Genomic DNA, 20,053 nt, shown 5'->3' with positions numbered 1-20,053 from the left:
ATATGGAGTTCGTTTGCAGTGACAAGAGGCTCTGGTGCACCCATTCATATTCCATTTGTCTTGCCTGCTTACAAACAAATAAATAAAAATATTTTTAAAAATCTCAACAGGTGTTATTACCATCTGTCATTTGCTCAAAGTCATGTAGGCATCTCTAGAACTGACTTTATTATCCATGTCTGACTCCTAAGATATACTACTATGTGCCAAGCACTAAGGTAAACAATTAATGTGACACTCAACCCAGTGACAAGTATAGTAATCACTATTTGGCTGGTGACTCTCCCAAGCAGTCTATACTATATAGCATTTATTTATTTATTTATTCATGTATGTTTTCATGTATGTTTGTGTGTGTGTGTTCATGGGAATATTAGCAGATACATGCCATGCCATATGTGTGGAGGTCAGAGGACATCTTTCAGTTTGCTCCTCACCTTTCTCCCTCATTTTAAAGCAGAATTTCTCTTACTGGATCTTGCTCTGCTGTTGTCCTTTGCTACACTCACTGTAAGCTTCCTGGAAATTCTCCTGTCTCCAACTCCCTTCTCATTACCATGACATCCAGGAATTTATGTGTGGTCTTGTGATCATACTAGGGTCCTCAGGCTTGAGTAGCAAGCACTTTACCCACTGAGTCATCTCCCTGGCCCAATATAACATATTCTTGATTGTCAGTCCTAACAGTATGAAAGACAATACTTGAAAACCAGGAAAGTTCAATAATAAATTCCCACTTAACCAACATGCTTGGAAGAGGATATTTTGTGTTAAACTTGTGACAAATATTTAAGCTCTCAGATAAAGACAGTAATGTTTAGGAGTGCTGTTGTGTTAAACTTTTTCTCTGGAAAGACATAGACAACTCTTCACTCAAGATAAGGGACAGATGATCTTCCGGCCAAGATGGCGACCACCTAGCTGCACTGCAGATACCAGGGAAAGAAAGGCAAGAAATTAAGGGTTATCAGGGTCTTCTTGCCAGTGGGAGGGCACAGAGTGGGGAAAAACAGGGAAGCACAGATGCCCTCTCAGGTGGGTAGTCTACCCCCCCATACACCCGCTGCACCCCACACCCCAAGTGGTTGTGCTCCAATCACGCGCCTGCCAGCCCATTGTGCACTCACCAGCCCACTGCGCTGACCGCACGGGGACCTCTGCCATTGTGCTCTGATCACATGTGCTGGACCGCCACGCTGTGCTCGGTTTGCACACCCATGGGGGCCACCTCTGCTGTGATTAGGGGGCTGCCAGACCCCCGCTGCTGTGCTCCAATCACTTACCCACTGGCCAGCCTCTGCTGTGTCCCAATCACATGCCCGAATCAGCTGCCTCTGCACTACAATTGCACATGCAGTGGGCCTAGTCCCACAGCAAGGACCAAACAAGCCAACACTGAATCACTAGCGACAACTCAGATGCCATCCCCTACCTGTCCTTCGCCACCCATCCCCCACTCCCCTGGGGCGGGAGAGCGCAGACTGTTTGCAGGTCCCAGTGTTCCCAACCAGAGTTTGGGCAGCTTCAGGGATTGCTACCTCAGTCCCCTTTCAAGCTCAAAGGCAGGCAGCTTTGGTGCATTACTGGGTGAGAATTCAGACAACTTTGGTGCCCCTGTCAGGCAGTAGATAGGTGGCTTTGGCAAGAGAGAGCAAAAACCCAGGCTGCTTGCAACTACCCCAGGCTGCCTTGGATTCTCATTGAGCTAGAGCCCAGGCTGCTCCACCCACCTACCTGCCCATACACTGACATGGGTAGACCACAGCGCAAAAGAAATAACATGAAATATAAAATGCAAGAAAATCCAGACAGATCACCCAGTCCAACAAGGATTACATCTAACCAAAACATAGAAGAGTGTTTAGGATCAGAACATCAAGTGGAAGCTATGAGCAATGCAACCCTGAACAACCTACTGCTAGAACTTGCAGGAAAGCTACAAAGGACAGATAATCATGTGGATGCTACCATCACTAAGCTAGAGCAATATGATAAGACACTGGAAGGAATTCAAAGAGAGCCAAGAGAGTTGAGGGAGAGTGCAAAAAAGAGGACCTTAAAAATCAGCTGGCCACACTAAATGAAAACATAAAGAAATGCAAGGAAGATTTCCAAGAATCATCAAGAAAATCAGAAAATGAGGTGAAAAGGGAGCTGGACAGAGTGATGGAAGTGATACATAGGAAAGTAGTAGAAAATGCAAACTTGGGCTGGAAAGATGGCTTAGCGGTTAAGCGCTTGCCTGTGAAGCCTAAGGACCCCGGTTCGAGGCTCCATTCCCCACATTATAAAAATGACATACCTTCAGCCTTGACCCTCTGTGAAGGTCAAATGGGAATATCTAGGGTTTGACCAGATACACAAAAGTATAACTCACCCTTTACTAGCCTAGAGCTCTTTGAAGTTTCAATGATGAAGTATGTGTAAAGAAAAGTAAAAGCCAATGTCATTTTAAGTTTATAACTTTTATTAATTTTTATTGTTACTTGGTGAGTGTGCTTTATAAAATATTGTAATACATATATTTGTGGTGGCTAGTAGAATATCTGGTGTATGGAAAGTGCTCCAAAATGTTAACTTGTCTCAATGTCTGCATAGGCCACTGTCCCACACAGTAATCAATAAATCCCCTACTGATGGACATAAAATACAGAATCCTGAAGTGATCTATCTATTCACAATTCTTAAAATGATCATATCTGTAAATACATGAAAGAAACAAGAAGATCCATTTTCTGTGAAGGGTACCAAATGAAGAGAGCCATGAATATACTCACTAAAAACATGTTAAGACTAGTGACATGAATACTGAGGCTCCCTCTTCTTGATCAAGTAAATGCTGTCACTTCAGAGACATTGGCATGTGACTGTAACTGCTTTGGACACAAAATGTTTATTCTGGTATAGGTAGATTGCAGCAGTAGAACTGACTGCAAATGGTTATCCTTTTTGCATAGTCTTCTCGCATCTCAAACAGTGAACCAAGTCCACTGACTCAATATGTAACCTAGATCTATCCTTTACTTCTCTCGCAGACCACTCAATTACTGACATTTCTTGAAGGACTGAACAGACTTTTCTTCTAAAAGTAGATTCTAGAGTCTTTTCTCTTCTTCCTTTATGTAAGAGACCAAATAAGAATTGTATTGTTAGTGATGCAAAAGTTTTCCATTCCACTGGAATATTTCTTGCCATGTGTTTCCCACTTGATCAAAAAAAAAAAATCCAGCTGTTATTCTTCAAGGCATAGAACACAGCAATCAAGAACTATTAGAAATAGAAATGAAGGAAAGTGTGTATATTAACTCCTCCTTAAGATTTATTTTTTCAAAAAGTGACTTGAGAAAATCCTACTTGATATCATGCATGTCTCTTGAGGTCACTGTCTGCAGGCAGAATCTGATGTTTCTGCAGTCCCTCTATAAGCAATGAGCAAAGGCCTCACAGGCAACTTTGTCCCTTCTATGCTGAAATGCCTGTGAGAGTTTTGAAGCACTTAGAAATGTAGAATAGACATCAGTCATTGTCTGAAGCAACCTCAAATGAGTGTCATCACCATCTCCCTGTGACAGCAGAATACTGCACAACATCCAGGAAACAATGGGAAGGGAAGATATGATATCAAGGCCTTCACTTTATTGCAAACTATAAAATAAAAGGTTTTCATTGCTGTATTAGCACTTGAAAACAGGTTCAAGAAATACACCCTCTTTTCATCTCTAGACCATAGAATCTCTGCCTTGATAGGTTGATTTAACAGAGATTAGAGATTCCTCATGGCTGTAAACTAGACAGATACCAGGACAGAAGATGTAGAAAATAGCTTGTTTCTTACAAAGCTATACCAGAGGGTCTCTACTGGCATCCTTTTCCAAGGGTTAGCAGTAAGGTCATGTTCTTGGTCATTCACAGGATACTGAAGACCAGGAAGTCCATTGAGAATGAATAGAAGCATCTCTGAATATACAAAAAGGATGTCCAGGATTGGTCCATTTGTGTCTTGAAAAGCGTTAATGATTATGTCAGCCACACAAAGGTCAGTGGTATGGCCATATCTGTGCAGTTGACATAGATGAGATAACCAAACCTACCTGGCACTCCTGCTGCCCAATCAAACATGAACTTGTGTACCACAAGTCATCCCTGAAGCACCATGGCTCTGCATGAGCCAGAGCCCTCTTTATCAGGATAAAACATATGTTCCAGCTCAATAAAATGATCTTGTTGGGGCATTCTACATGTTGTCTTTTCTGATATGCCATGTTCCTTTACAAGAAGCAGTCATGGTTCTAATTATACTTGCCAAGATGATAACATTGACTCCTACTTTTGGGTATTTTTCTGATATGTCTTCTGTTTATTTCCTGGTGATATAATGAGTTGATACCAAGCATAGCCTCCCAAAATTATGAAAATAAGTATGACTTATACAACCATCACCACAATCTTTATTTGGATGCCTCAAACACTCCTCAAAATTTCCATGTCTAAACCCAAGCTCCTGATTTAATACCTCCTTTGACCACCAAAACAACCTTGATTATGGAATGTGAAAAACTGTTAGTAGTGTTTTCTTTCAGTTCTCTTCACTCAATTAACAAGCCACATCATTTACACCTTCAAAAAGCTTCCAATTCATTTATTTGCCAGTATGCTCAGGTATCACACAAGTCTACTTCAAAGTGAACTTACTGGACAGCTGAAATAATCCCTTACTTGCCTATTCTTATGCATGTATTCCCAGAAGCCAAAGTTATTTTCTACAAATATTAATTAAATCATGTTGCTGCCCTACCTAAAATCTTTTGGTCTTTCATCATATTTAGTATAAAATCCAAAATTTTTGCCTCACCCTATAAAATATTCTATGAATTCTATGACCTGGACCCTACCTACTTACCTCCCATCTCAGTCTGATTTTACATGATTCTCCTTTTTTTTTTTCAAGGTACAGCCTCACTCTATCCCAGGCTGACCTGGAATTCACTCTGTAGTCTCAGAATGGCCTTGAACTCACAGCAATACTCCTACCTCTGCCTCCCGAGTGCTAGGATTAACGAAGGCAAGCACCATCACACCTGGCTTTGATTCTCCTTATTTCATTATACAATATACTGGTCTACTTTTAGTATCTCAAAAATGTTTTATTCTGTCCTACCTTGCGCTCTTTGCACTGGCTATTTGCTCCAGTTAGAATATTCTTCCTCCTCTTTCCATGGAGAGCTCTTTCTCATCCTTAAAAATTACTTCCTAGCCAGGCGTGGTGGCACATGTCTTTAATCCCAGCACTCAGGAGGCAGAGGTAGGAGGATCACCGTGAGTTCGAGGCCACCCTGAGACTACAGAGTGAATTCCAGGTCAACCTGAGCTATAGTGAAACCCTACCTCGAGAAACAAACAAACAAAAAAAGATTACTTCTTTAGAAAAGGATTTGTCTGACAACGGTTTTTCTGAGATCTGTGTACTTACACACTCTACTAGGTAGTATTTTACCTGTAACTTAAATATATACGTATATATATAGATCTAATTTAATTCAGTAAGTCAGAAAAAGTCATGAAAATACAAAGGGGACAAGGTGGAAAAAAGGATGGGGATTAGTAGAGGCAGGTGGTGGATAAAAGAAGGTAATTTGGAGAAAAAAGATCAAAACACATTCATGAAAATATCCAAATATAAACAAAATAATTTGGGGGGGGGGGTATTTCGAGGTAGGGTCTCACACTAGTCCAGGCTGACCTCAAACTAACTATGAAGTCTCAGGGTGGCCTCAAACTCGTGGCGATCCACCTACCTCTGCCTCCCAAGTGCTGGGATTAAAGGTGTGCGCCACCATGCCTGGATTCAAATTTTTATTAACAACTTCTATGATTTTAAAAAATATCCCATGGTAATACCCTCCCCCCCCACTTTCCCCTTTGACACTCCATTCTCCATCATATCCCCTCCTCATCTCAATCAGTCTGTCTTTTATTCTGATGTCATGATCTTTTCCTCCTATTATGATGGTCTTGTGTAGGTGGCATCAGGCACTGTGAGGACATGGATATCCAGGCCATTTTGTGTCTGGGGACAGCACATTGTAAGGAGTCCTACCCTTCCTTTGGCTCTTACATTCTTTCTGCCACCTCTTCCACAATGGACCCTGAGCCTTGGAAAGTGTGATAGAGATGTTAAAGTACTGAGCAATCTGGTCACTTCTTTCCAGCACCATGATACAATTAAATATTTTTTAAAAAAGAAAAATAGATAAATAAAAAAGGCCAGGCATGGTGGTGAATGCCATTGGTCCCAGCACTCAGGAGGCAGAGGTAGGAGGATCGCCATTCGTTCAAGGATACCCTAAGACTACATAGTGAATTCTAGGTCAGCCTGGGTACAGCAAGACCCTACCTCTAAAAACCGAAGAGAGAGAGAGAGAGAGAGAGAGAGAGAGAGGGAAAGAAAGAAAGAAAAAGCGATGAGAAATTTGTCAAGAAATGGAAACATAGGTGTGGTGGCACATGCCTTTGATCCTATCACTTCAGAGGCATAGGTAGGAGAATAGCTGTGAGTTCGAGGCCACCCTGAGACTACATAGTGAATTTCACGTTGACAGGGACTAGAGTAAGACCCTACCTCAAAAAAAAGAAAAATGTAAAATAAAAAATATGACTATACCAGTGTGTTTCTTAGTTATTCCTCTTTTATCATCAAGGTCCCCAGTCTACTGTATGGCCATGTATATATTTAAGACAGGTCTTCCCTCCTTAGTTAATCCTCTTTAGAAACACCCTGATAGACACACTCAGAAGTATGTTTCACAAATCTCTTATGTATCTGTCAATTCAATAAAATTGAACATCAAGTTTAACCATCATAATTAATTTAAACAATAGGTATGTATTTACAAATACATACAATATTTGAAGTGACTGTTTTCTGGTATTTTGTTTTCCAGTGAACATTAGCCAGCTTGCATTATTTACTTTTCTTATTGCTGTCATCAAATACCTGAAAAGAAACAATTTACGTGAGGAAAGGTTTATTTTGTATTAGCTTGGGACAATACATCCCATGATGGAGGTGAAAGCATGGCAGCATGAACAAAAGGGAACTAGTCATAATGCATCTTGTGGTGGTTTGAATCAGGTATCCCTTATAAACTCATGTTTTTGAATGCTTGGTTCCTAGATAATGGCATTCTGGAATTGGAGCCTTCTGGGAAAAGGTGTGTTGCTGGGGGAAGGCTTATGGGCATTATAGCCATCTTGCCCCCTGTGAGGATTTGGAACACTTTTCTCCTACTGTTTTGCACCTGATGTTGGCCAAGAGGTGATATCCTGCCACTGTTGATTCCATGTTTTCTCCTGCCACCATGGAGCTTCCCCTAGAGTCTGTAAGGCAAAAAATATAATAGCACAAAATAGACATTCACACTGCAAAAGAAGGCAATGGGCCTATATAACAAGGAAAGATTGAACCATATAAAATCTAAAACAAACATAATAAACATCAAGTTCCATAGCTTCAAGTCTGACATATCTAACAAATAAGTCTCAGAAATTCCACTTACATCCCTCTGGCCTGGCCTGCTCACAGCTCAGAGAACACTCCTCCCTGAGTTTGCAACTTTCTTTTGCAGCCATCCCATAGTCCTGGCACCTCCATTAGGTCTCCACTGCAACCCAAGATTCATTCTCTTGGCTCCCTCAGGCCTCTACTCTGGGACTTCCAACAACCCTGTCTCATATTTTCCCTGGACATTTCCAAAAATTCTAAATCCAATGACCTCTTTCCTGCATTTGTTATACTTCCATAGTACAAGGTGGGATACCAAATTTGTTAATCCTGGGGTGAATAAAGCCAACTTTCAAGAGCAGGTCACTCTTTCAGCATCCAGGCTCCTTACTTTCAAAAGAGTCTGCATGTTTCTTGCTATCCCAATGCAAAACATCTGACCCAATTTCAATGGTTGTAACTTCTCAAAACAATTGCAGCTGAATGGGAAGCAGTTTGGGTTTAAAGTTTTCATTTCTTTCTGTGTTATATCCTGCTCACACCAGTCCATTTCTATGCACACAATCATGTACAAGTTTTTAGGACATGAGAAAATGTAGTAAGCTTCTTACACAAACTGCTTCCAGTCCAGACAAAGCTCTTTATTCTCATTATTCATAAACCAAACCTTTCAGTCCACAGCCCTTACTGCATTCAGGTCTTTAAACTCTGACCAGAATGGCCCATAAAGGTCTGCTTATAGCACTGCAAAGCAACTATTAGACCGACAAATCTGTTCCAAGAGGCCCAAATCTAGTAAAGTTTTTTTAGCAGTTACAATTCCAAAATGTTGGCATTGTCCAGAAAAATTTAGCAGGTTTATTTATAATTGTTATAAAGTTGAACTGTTGAAACTTGTTCACTGAAAGATTTTGACTTGCAGTAATGCTTTACATCCCCACGTTTATATTAAAAATCCACACACAGATGAAAATGAAGAAACTGCCAATGTCTGATTCCTGTCCCCTAGTTTTTCCACTCGCAATCGTATACTTAGGTTCCTTTTGATCCCATGGGGGATGGGGGAAAAAAGCCTAACATTCAGAACTACCGATAACAGGAAGAGAAAAAAAAATTTTAGAATGAAATGTTTCCCATCATAGTAGACTCTTAAGCACTCGCTCCACGTATGCGATGTGCTAGCTGGATATCTTTTGGCATAATTGTTACACATTTGGCATGGATACCACAGGTTGTTATCTTCAAAAAGGCTAACCAAGCCGGGCGCGGTGGCGCACGCCTTTAATCCCAGCACTCGGGAGGCAGAGGTAGGAGGATCTCCAAGAGTTCGAAGCCATCCTGAGAATACATAGTGAATTCCAGGTCAGCCTGAGCTAGAGTGAGACCCTACCTTAGAAAACAAAAACAAAAACAAACAAACAAACAAAAAGGCTAACCAGATAGGCCTCACTTGCCTCCCGCAAAGCACCAATAGCTGCAATTTGAAAGCACAGATCTGTTTTGAAGTTCTGAGCAATTTCTCACACCAGACGCTGGAAGGGCAGTTTGCGAATCAGAAGTTCAGTGGACTTCTGATAGCGTCTAGTTTCTCAGAGTGCCACAGTACCAGGCCCGTGACGTTGAGGTTTCTTCACCCTTCCAGTAGAGGGCGCACTCTTGTGAACCGCTTTTGTAGCCAGTTGTTTCCTCAGTGCTTTACCCCCAGTGTATCTGAGGGCAGTCTGCTTTGTACGAGCCATGGTATAGAGACCATCTCACCTACCCCTTTTTCTCCTACGGCTGCAAGCTCGGCAAGCTAGAAGGCGGCACTGGCGTTAGAGAGCGATGGCAGCGATGGCAGCGGCACAAAAATTCATTTATTTTTATTTGCAATACAATTTAGCACCCTCTACCATCCTTGGTGATCTACTTATGTATTATGCTAACTGTTTTCATCCTTCCCACCTAAATTGCATTATTAGGTTGCTATTCCATTCACAAAAAAAATGCAGAGCTTAATTTCTCATCTTATCGTTGAATTCAGCCATGAGATTTGCTTTAGCTAAGAGTGAACCCAGAGTTGGGCACGTTTCCTTTTGTCATTCTGATACTGTCATTAATGGAGCCACAAGAAGCCTCAGTTAGTTTACTGGTTGAAGGAAGATGAGAACTATGTGACACATAGCCGCCCTAGCTTATTCATAATCCTGTAGCTAAAAGAAAAAAATATAATAGGGCCATCTGAATCAGATTTGCCTCAAAGAACATTCCTCATTAGCTGAGTCTCAGATGGCCTCCAATCTGTGGTAACAAGTGCCTAATAAGTGTTCAATTTTTCAAGTCACATAAATTTTGTGTGTATTACATATTATCACTGTGGCCATAGCTAATACACCTTGCTAGCATATAATTGACAAAATGTTTTGGAACAGAGTCGATACTCATTTAATATTTATTGAATAAAGTGAATAAATAGAAGCTTATGAGAAAAATCCAGTGACTAGCCCACACTGGTGAAACAAAATAGAATCTTTATTGAGGCTCAGCAGCACTGATTTAAAATAAAGCCCCCGGGTGATTCTAATATACTATCAAGCAAACGAGCCACTCTTCTAGGATTTGGTTCTGATATAGGAGAATGTATTGGTAAAACACAAGCTATAGAACCCAACAAATATACCCAAATCCTGACTTCTCCATTTACTGAGTGTGTCAGAATCACAAAATTAACATTTATAGGCCTCAAATTTAGTATTTGTTAAGTAAGAATAATAATGGTACTTTGTTTATAAACTTGGTAGAAAGACAAAATTCAAAACTACATGCAAAGTTTTCAGCACAATACAACACAGTAAAGACTCAAATATCCTAAACAAAAGATAGTGTTTGTATTGTTATATTATCTTATGTGAAGTGTATGTGTCTTTGAATTCAAATTCTTTCAAGTAGAATAAAACGTTTAGTAAATTAAACTCTAAGACTTTAGGAATCCATATGTAAAATACAGAATATAATATTTACATGATAACTTTTGTGAGAATTAATTAAAATGGCATTTAGAAAACCCTTAGCGCAGGGTACAGTGTAATATAAATGCTATGTGAGAGAAAATATATTTATTATAATGTTCACATAAAGAAGTTATATTCCATTAAAATGGACACATGAACAATTTTATTCTTATGAAGTAGAATATTTCCAGCACAGAGTTTTATATATAGTCCTTTATCTTGGATTCTTTTCCCAATATTTAGGTTTATCATATTTGTCCTTGAGACTGGATCAGTTCTCAAACTATAAGAACAGTGCCTGCCTTTGGGTAACTAAACTGTAGGCATGCATCATTTTGGCCCTTAGAAATTCATGTCTTAGCGGTTAAGCGCTTGCCAGTGAAGCCTAAGGACCCCGGTTCGAGGCTCGGTTCCCCAGGTCCCACGTTAGCCAGATGCACAAGGGGGCGCACGCATCTGGAGTTCGTTTGCAGAGGCTCGAAGCCCTGGCGCTCCCATTCTCTCTCTCTCCCTCTATCTGTCTTTCTCTCTGTGTCTGTAGCTCTCAAATAAATAAAATAAAATAAAATAAAATAAAATAAAATAAAATAAAATAAAATAAAATAAAATAAAATAAAATAAATAAAAAAAGAAATTCATGTCTTGTCCATTGGGCTGGGAAGATGGCTCAGTGGATAAAGCACTTGACACTCAAGCCTGAGCACCCTAGTTGAATCACCACACCTAACATAAAGATCCATAAGATAAACAAAAGTCAGAAGCTGTGGTATTTTTCTGTAATCCCAGCATGCTGAAGATGAAGGCAGAGACGGGAGAATTTTCCAGAAAGCTTAGAAACTTAAGGCAAAGGTAGAAGTCAACAGCAGTGAGAACAAAAGACATACCTTGCCTCAAAGGAAGTCAAAGTTGAAGATCCAACACCTGAACTTGTCCTCTGGCTTACACACACACACACACACACACACACACACACACACACTTTGGCACACTCACATTCACACCATATACACAAAATGTATTTTTAACTATTTTAAAAACAGAAATCTTTTCAGGGCTGGGGAGATGGCTCAGTGGTTAAAAGCACTTGCTTGCTAATCCTGGGGTTAAATTCCCCAGCAACCCACATAAAGCCTGATGCGAAAAGTGACACAAACACCTGGAATTCTATTTGCAGTAGCAAGAGACACTGACACATCCATACACACACATGTGTAAATGAAAAAGACTTAAAACAAAAAGAAGAAATTTTGTCAATTATCCTTATGACACCATGTTGTTTAATTCCAGTCCAGTCCTTCTTTGGTAAAAAATGTCCATTTATGTCTGTTGCTCATTTTTCCAAATAGGTTCGTACTTTTTGTAATAAAAATATAAATCAAATCTTATTTCTAAGCCTAACGTGAGGCTCTGTTGTTTTAAAAATTGTGACCTTATTCATATATAAATTCACCCTTTTAAAGTATACAATCCAATGTTTTGCTCTGTGACATACACACAAAGTTTTTAAACTATCACCAATAATCCCAGAACATTTGTGGGGGAGACTTCCCACTCTCCCCGTCCTCCTAGTCCCTGGCAACAACAATCCTACATTCTGTCTCTAAGGATTTGCTTGTTTTTAAAATATTTTTATTTATTCATTTGCAAGCAGAGAGAGAAAGAGCAAGTATGAGAAGCAAGCTAGGGCCTCTTGCCACACTATAAATGAACTCCCAATGCATGTGCCACTTTGTCCATCTGGCCTTATGTGGGTACTGAGGAATCAAACCTGTATTTTTAGGCTTTGCCTCTTTGTCTCTGATATCTTTCACTTGCCATAAAAGCCATGTATATTGTATCAGTAATTTGTCCCTTTTAATGACTAAATAATAGGACACTTCACATCACTATATGGGCATAGTTTTTTTTTTTAAGTAGAAAAGCATAAGAATGTAGAAAAACTAGAATCCTCTTACATTGCTGATGAGCTATATAACTACCACATGTTCCAGCAATTCCAGACCTATGTGTACCAAATGAAAAGAAAACATTGGACATTTCTCAGGACTACATAGAAGCAAGAAACAGGAATGTGGAGATTCGAATATTGGGAAGCTCTAAATATACAAAGTTAAACAAAAAGGAGAAATGTACATGTATTTATTTGTTTCCAGGATGCCTACAATGAATAATAAATTCGAAAGACAGTTTTTCATCATTACAATAAATGAGAAGTCTGTGTTTCCCTATTATCTCACAAAAATAAAATATAAAATCTCATATACTTAAAAAATAGAAAACATGGCCAAGCGTGGTGACTCACGTCTTTAATCTCAGCACTTGGGAAGCAGAGGTAGGAGGATCGCTGTGAGTTCAAGGTCACCATGAGACTACATAGTGAATTAAAGGTCAGCCTGAGCTAGAGTGAAGCCCGACCATGAAAAACAAATAGAAAACATGTATTTAACTAAAAAAATTGTCCAAGTGGGCATAGTGGTTGCATACCTTTTATCCCAGCACTCAAGAGGCAGAGGTAAAGAGGACTGCTTTGAGTTTGTGGCCAGCCTAGTGAGTTCCAGGTCATCCTGGGCTAGAGTGGGACCTTACCTTTATTTCTTTTATTTATTTATTTATTTATTTATTTATTTATTGTTTTTCAAGGTAGGGTTTCACTCTGGCTCAGGCTGACCTGGAATGAACTATGTAGTCTCAGGGTGGCCTCAAACTCACAGTGATCCTCCTACCTCAGCCTCCCGAATGCTGGGATTAAAGGTGTGCACCACCATATTCAGCTATTTTTAAATTTTTTTTTTATTGACAACTTCCATAATTGTAAACAATACCCCATGGTAATTCCCTCCCTCCCCCCACTTTCCCATTGAAACTCCACTCTCCATCATATCCCTTCCCCTTCTCAATCAGTCTTTCTTTTATTTGGTGTCATGATCTTTTTCTCCTGTTATGACAGCCTTGTGTTAGGCACTGTGAGGTCATGGATATCCAGGGCATTTTGTGTCTGGAGGACCACATTGTGAGGAATCCTACCCTTCCTTTGGCTCTTACATTCTTTCTGCCACCTCTTCCACAATGGACCCAGAGCCATGGAAGATGTGATTGAGATATTTCAGTGCTGAGCACTCCTCTATCACTTCTTCTCAGCACCATGGTGCCTTCTGAGTCATCCCAAGGTCACTGCCATTTGAAAAAAAGAAGTTTCTCCGACCTAAAGTGAGAGTAGTATTAATATATATGTATGACATTAAGAGAAGTACTTACTGGGCAGTTTGGTGAGCATAGTACATACATTTAGCCAGACACCAACATACATTACACCCGTAGGGCTCATGAATACCTCTGTTATAGGTTTTCAGTATCGGGGTTGTATTCCATCCCACAGAGTGGGCCTCCAGTCAAACTAGAGGGCGGTTGGTTTCCCCTATAACAGAAGTGTCACTATTGCACCTGTTGGCTCATTTGGCCTGGCTAGCCAAATATAAGGCTTGCAGTGTCCACTAGTGGGTATCTTCACTGGTGATTTCTCTCTCTCCCATTGAACTGCATGAAGTGTGGCTTTTTTCCAGCTTTCTGTCAGCTGGTCTACATGGAGGTTTTTAGCTCAGCTCCAGCAGTGTTTCTTTGTGATCTTGCAGCTGAAGTATGTGAACTCTTCAGCAATAGGGTCTTACCATCTATTCCTGGTGGGGAACCAAGAGCCTCAGCAATGGCCTGTAACATTTTGGGGGCATCAGGGACCTCCCTGGCCAATAACTCACTGGAAAGTATCCCATCCCTGGCACTGAAGATTTTCTAGTAATAATGTATGGCTCCTGTGTGTTCCATTGTCCAAAAAAATAGGTTTCCATATGACTTATTTGTAGCCTCTTAGATTTTGATTAGCCCTCCCTCCACTTTTCTTTTACTCGATCTCTTCTCCTGACCTCACTAAGGCCTTTTCAACCCCATCAATCTGTGATATATATATATATACACACACACAATGCCATCCTATTAAGTCCCCCCTTCCTCCCTTACCTTTAAATAAATTGGGCTCGAGACATCACTTAGCAGTTAAAGAGCTTGCCTGTAAAACCAAAGGGAACAGGTTTGGTATCCTACAATCCAATTAAGCCAGGTGAACAAGGTGGCAAATTCATCTGGAGTTCATTTTTAGTAGCTGGAGGCCCTTCCATGCCTATTATCTCCTGCTCCCTCCCTCCCTGTCTCTCTCTCTCAAATAAATAAAAAGGGAAATTTAAAAGAACAAAAATTGAGCCGGGTGTGGTGGCGCACGCCTTTAATCCCAGCACTCGGGAGGCAGAGGTAGGAGGATCGCCGTGAGTTCAAGGCAACCCTGAGACTACAGAGTTAATTCCAGGTCAGCCTGGACCAGAGTGAGACCCTACCTTGAAAAACCAAAAACAAAAAAAAAAAGAACAAAAATTGTTCAATAACGTCCATAGTAGCACTTTACATAATAGTAAATGAAGTTAGAAACTACCCAAATGACTACCAACTGATGCACTGACAAACCAAATGTCATACATGTATACAATAGATACAGTCATAAAGAGAGAATGAAGTGCTAATACATTTCCACACATAGATGACCCTTGAAAACATGAAGCAATATTAAGGACAGAAACAAAAGGTCATGTACAGTGTGATTCTGCTCATATCAAATAGCCAAAGTAAATAAACAGTCAATTAATGGGAGAAGGGGAATCATGCTCTTCAGTGGTGTAACTACTGGTAAATTTCCCATACTGGATAAATAACTGCCCACCCATGCTCATGCAAAGAATTCTAATTTTACTCAGTAAGTCACCAAAACAATTTAAAAGGCATGTGAAAGTAGGAGAGGAGTGTTTGACAAGAAGGGATTTAGCAGAAGTAGGAAAGGAATAAGAAAGGGTAATGAGAATGGATATAGTCAAAATACATTTATAACATGCATGAAATTGTCAGAAAATGAAAATATATGCCCACAAAAAGAATTACATAAATTAGCCTGGGCATGATGGCACATATCTTTAATTCCAGCACATGGGAGGCAGAGGTAGGAGGATCACCATGAATTGGAGGCCAACCTGAGACTACATAGTGAATTCCAAGTCAGCCTAGGCTAGAGTGAGACCCTACCTTGGAAACCAAAAAACCCCAAAATTACATAAGTTAATTTATTCACAAATTCAAAAACAGAAAGAAAATCATTAGTGTCCATCATATATGATCAGTCTGTTATACACTCATACAATGAACAACAGCAACACAATAATGAAATACTGATGAAAACAGTAATATGCATGAATCATTATATAGTGAAAAGGTGTATGCCAAAAGTTGTGTAGTTGGGTGTAGTAACTCATTACTTTAACTCCAGCATCAAGAGGCTGAGATTGAGGAACACTATGATTTCCAACCAGCCTGACCTACCCTGCCACAATAAATAAATAAATAAAGATAAAAAGTTTATGCTGTGTAATTCCATTTATATGAAATTTCAGAATGTTTAAAATAGCATATCACAATAATTCAGAACAGTGATTACTTCTGTTAGGGAAAGAGATGATGGGATTCACTGAAAAGGAACACTGGGGAAGCCTCTGATAAAGATGAACAGGTTGAGGTTGGGAAGTATAGATCATTGATAAGAGGGTTGTCTAACAGACACAAGGCTCCAAATTTGATATGCAGCACCACAAGCAGACAGACTGACATCCAACACACACACACACACACACACACACACACACACACACACACATTGACAGAGAGAAATAAGTTGGCTTTAGTTGTCAAAAATCATCATATGGACCATTTTAATATTTTTGTATTTCACACTAAGTAAATTTTATTTTCTAAAATTGCAAATAGCCTGTTATGATGGTACATGCCTGTAAAGCTAGCATTCCCAGCACTCAAAAGGCTGAGACAGCTGGGCATGGTGGTGTACGCCTTTAATTCCAGCACTCAGGAGACAGAGGTAGGAAGATCACCATGAGTTTAAGGCCGCCCTGAGATTACATAGCAGATTGGGCCAGAGTGAGACCCTACCTCAAAAAAAAAACAAAAAAAAACAAGCAAACAAAAAAAATACTGAGGCAGAAAAACTATGAGTTTGAGGCCAGCCTGGGCTCCTTAAGGTAAGATTGTGTCTCAAAAATAAATAAATTGTAAACAAATATTGAACCCTGGTTAATTATATATGTATATATATGCTGAAGAGCATGGAGGTAAATTCATCAAAAGTATGATGGTGCCAGGTGTGGAGGTGTGGTGCCACATGCCTTTATACACGCTCTTGTGAGGCTGAGGTAGGAAGATCATGATGAGTTCAAGGTCAGTCTGGGCTAGAGAGAGACTCTACCTCAAAAAACACCAAAGAGAAAAATCTATCAAAATTTGGGTTGGGAGCTAGGCATAGTGGTGCATGCTTTTCATCTCAGCACTTGGGAGGCAAAGGTAAAAGGATCACTGTGAGTTTGAGGAAACGTGGGACTGCAAGCTGAGCTCCAGTTCAGACTGGGATAGAGTGACACCCTACCTTGAAAAAAAAGTATGATAAAGTCACATTGTGCTAGACCTTTAGTAGCTGTGACAAACTATTTGAGAGAAAACTTTAAGGAGAATTTATTTTGGCTCCAGGTTTTAGAGACTTCAGTCCATGGTCACTGGCTCCATTAATGTGAGCCTGAGGTGAGGTTGAAGTAACATGGTTGAAGGAGATGGAAGAAAATATCACTTCATGATAGTCAGGAGGGATATGTGTAGGCATGAAGGAAGACAATGAAGGTGGTTGTGAATACCTGGGTATAGTGATACATACCTGTAACCCAAGCACTTGTGAGGTGGAGGGAAAAGAATTCCAACTTTTAAGCCAGATTGAGCTAAAAGTGAGACCTTGTCTCATAGATATATATCGTTATATTTCTCATTTTTATAAGAAAATGTCACGTATTCTTTATGTAATTCCTTATGTATTTCTCATATAACTTAAAATATTAAAAAATTATAAACCACATTATAACTTCCAAAGCCTGAGTACTGAGCTCTGATAGCTTGGAGGTTTTATAGACAGTATGGCAGGTGATCTGACATCACCTTGATTTCTTTACACTATTAGTTTACAAATTTCTAAGTTTACATTATTTTGGGGCACAAACAGAAGATTTCTTAGCAGTAAGTCAGTGATAAGAAAGTACAAATGTAGAGCTAAAGAGATGGCTTAGCAGTTAAGGCGTTTGCCTGCAAAGCCAAAGGATCCAAGTTCAACTCTCTTGGACCCACATAAGCTGGATGCGCAAGGTGGCACATGCATCTGGAGATCGTTTGCAGTGGCTGGAGACCCTGGCCCATTCTATCCCCCCTCTCTCCCTCTCTCTCTCTCTCTCTCTCCATACATATATATATATGATAAAATATATTTAAAAAGAAAGTACAAATGTAGAACAGAAAGCTGTTTGTTCAGGAGCGTTTATGTTTATGACTGCACTAACAAGATACTAACAAGGTACAGCTGCGTAGATAGGGAGGCGACTCAGGGTCATGGTGTCTCCCTGGTAAAGGCTTGTGCAATAGAAACTTGTGTTTTAGAGTATCATCTGGGTCTGGTTTCTTTGCTAAATTTTTTTCTACCACAATATAATGAATGTATTTGTGATAGTTTGGGGGAAAGTCTATGACAGAGGAAGGTGCGGTGCAGGACTGATAGGATGCTATATCAATTGACTTGTCCTAACCTTAGAAAGTAAAATGTCTTTGGTTATTTCCTACATGGACACATGGAGGACGGTCAGATAGTTGATCTTAAATTTAAAACAGAATTATGGCTAGTTAGACTAGTATTTGTATATTGTACAGTTAGTAGGTAACAGAGGATTGAGGAGACATCTGAATAAGAAAGTTGCAATCATGGAAAATGTTAATAAAAATTGTGAAAAGATTAAAACAAAAGAAAATTGCATGTCTGTGATTCCCAGTAGCCTGAAAGAAGAGATCAAGATTGTTTCCCCTTTTTAAATTTGTTTCCATTTTTAAAAAATGAGGTAGGATGTCTCTCCAGCTCAGGCTGACCTGGAATTTACTATGTGGTCTCAAGGTGGCCTCAAACCCACAGCAATTCTCCTAGCTCCCAAATGCTGGGATTAAAATCATGCACCATCAAGCTTAGTCCTAAAATTTTTATTTATTTATTTGCAAGGGGCAGAGAGAGAACTTTCTTGTGGTTGCAGATGAACTCAAGATGCATGTGTCACTTTGTGCATCTGGCTTTATATGGGTACAAGGGAATTGAACCCAAACTGGCAGGCTATTCAAACAAGTGCCCTTTAAAAAATATGTCATTTACTTATTTGCAAGCAGAGAGATACAGTGGGAGGAGAGGGTGGGAAGATGGGCGTTCCAGGGCCTTTAGCCACTGCAAATGAACTCCAGAGGCACATGCCACTTTCTGCATCTGGCTTACATGGGGTACTGGGGAATTGAATCCAGGCCGCCAGGCCTTGCAGGCAAGCACCTTAACTGCAATGCCATATCCCCAGGCCTTAAGCAAGTGTCTTTAACTGCTGAGCCACTCCCTAGCCCTTGCTTGCATTTTTAAATTGTTTATTTAATGTTTGCTTTTTTATTTTGCTTGTTTGTGTGGGGGACATGCCAGGACCTCTGGCCACTGTAAACTAATACCACTTTTTGCACTCAGCTTACATGGGTGGTTTGGGAATTGAACCAGGGCTGGCAAGCTTTGTAAGCAAGTGCCTTTAACCACTGAGCAATCTTCCACCCCCCTTGTTTCCATTATTTAAATGTTTTGTTGACAATTAAACACATGTATATACTGTATTTTGAACACATATATCCCCAATATCCTCTCTTATCCCTTCCCACTTAAACTCTTCTTCTTTTCACCACTTACAAGTAGCTATACCACTAAGAGAATGTGGCTACACCACAAAGGGAATGACTCACCTCCCCCAGCAACCATCAACTGCCATTAACTCTTCAAAGAGTGGTGTGACCTTTTTTGCCCTCCCCTATCTCTGACTGAATGTTAATGGGCCAAATTTTGTGCAGGTCTTATACAGGTAACCACAGCGACTGTGAATTATAAATGCAATGCCACGTCATGACCAGATGATAGAATCCCATGGCACTCCCCTCATTCTTCAGGACTCGTATTCTTTAAAAAAAAAAAAAATCAAAAAAACACATTTTTTTATTTATTTGAGAGAGAAAAAAAGAAAGAGGCAGGGAGAGAGAGAGAGAAATGGGTGCACCAGGGCCTCCAGCAACCGCAAAGGAACTCCAGACACATGAGCCACCTTGTGCATCTGGCTTTATGTGGATACTGCTGAATCAAACCCGGGTCCTTAGGCTTTGTAGGCAAGCACCTTAACCACTGAGAAATCTTTCCAGTCTTCTTTCATTCTTCCTGCCCAATTTTTCTCAATTGTTCCCTGAAGCTTGAAGATGGTTATATAGAAGTCCTGTTTAGGGATGAAGACTCAATACCTTTCAGCACTTTACTCTTATTAGTTTGCATTAACTACCACTCACTGGGAACAAGGGGGGGCTTTTCTGACCAAGG

General features: G+C 40.0%; 1 pseudogene; it reads right to left on the bottom strand.

Annotated features, from left to right (window-relative positions):
- Positions 1-8,650: 8,650 nt before the first annotated feature.
- Positions 8,651-9,240, bottom strand: LOC105944044 (annotated as a pseudogene).
- Positions 9,241-20,053: the final 10,813 nt, after the last annotated feature.

The sequence above is a fragment of the Jaculus jaculus genome, chromosome X, assembly GCF_020740685.1.
Source record: "Jaculus jaculus isolate mJacJac1 chromosome X, mJacJac1.mat.Y.cur, whole genome shotgun sequence".
Classification (NCBI taxonomy): Eukaryota; Metazoa; Chordata; class Mammalia; order Rodentia; family Dipodidae; genus Jaculus; species Jaculus jaculus.
This window is presented reverse-complemented; position numbering and strand designations above follow the sequence as displayed.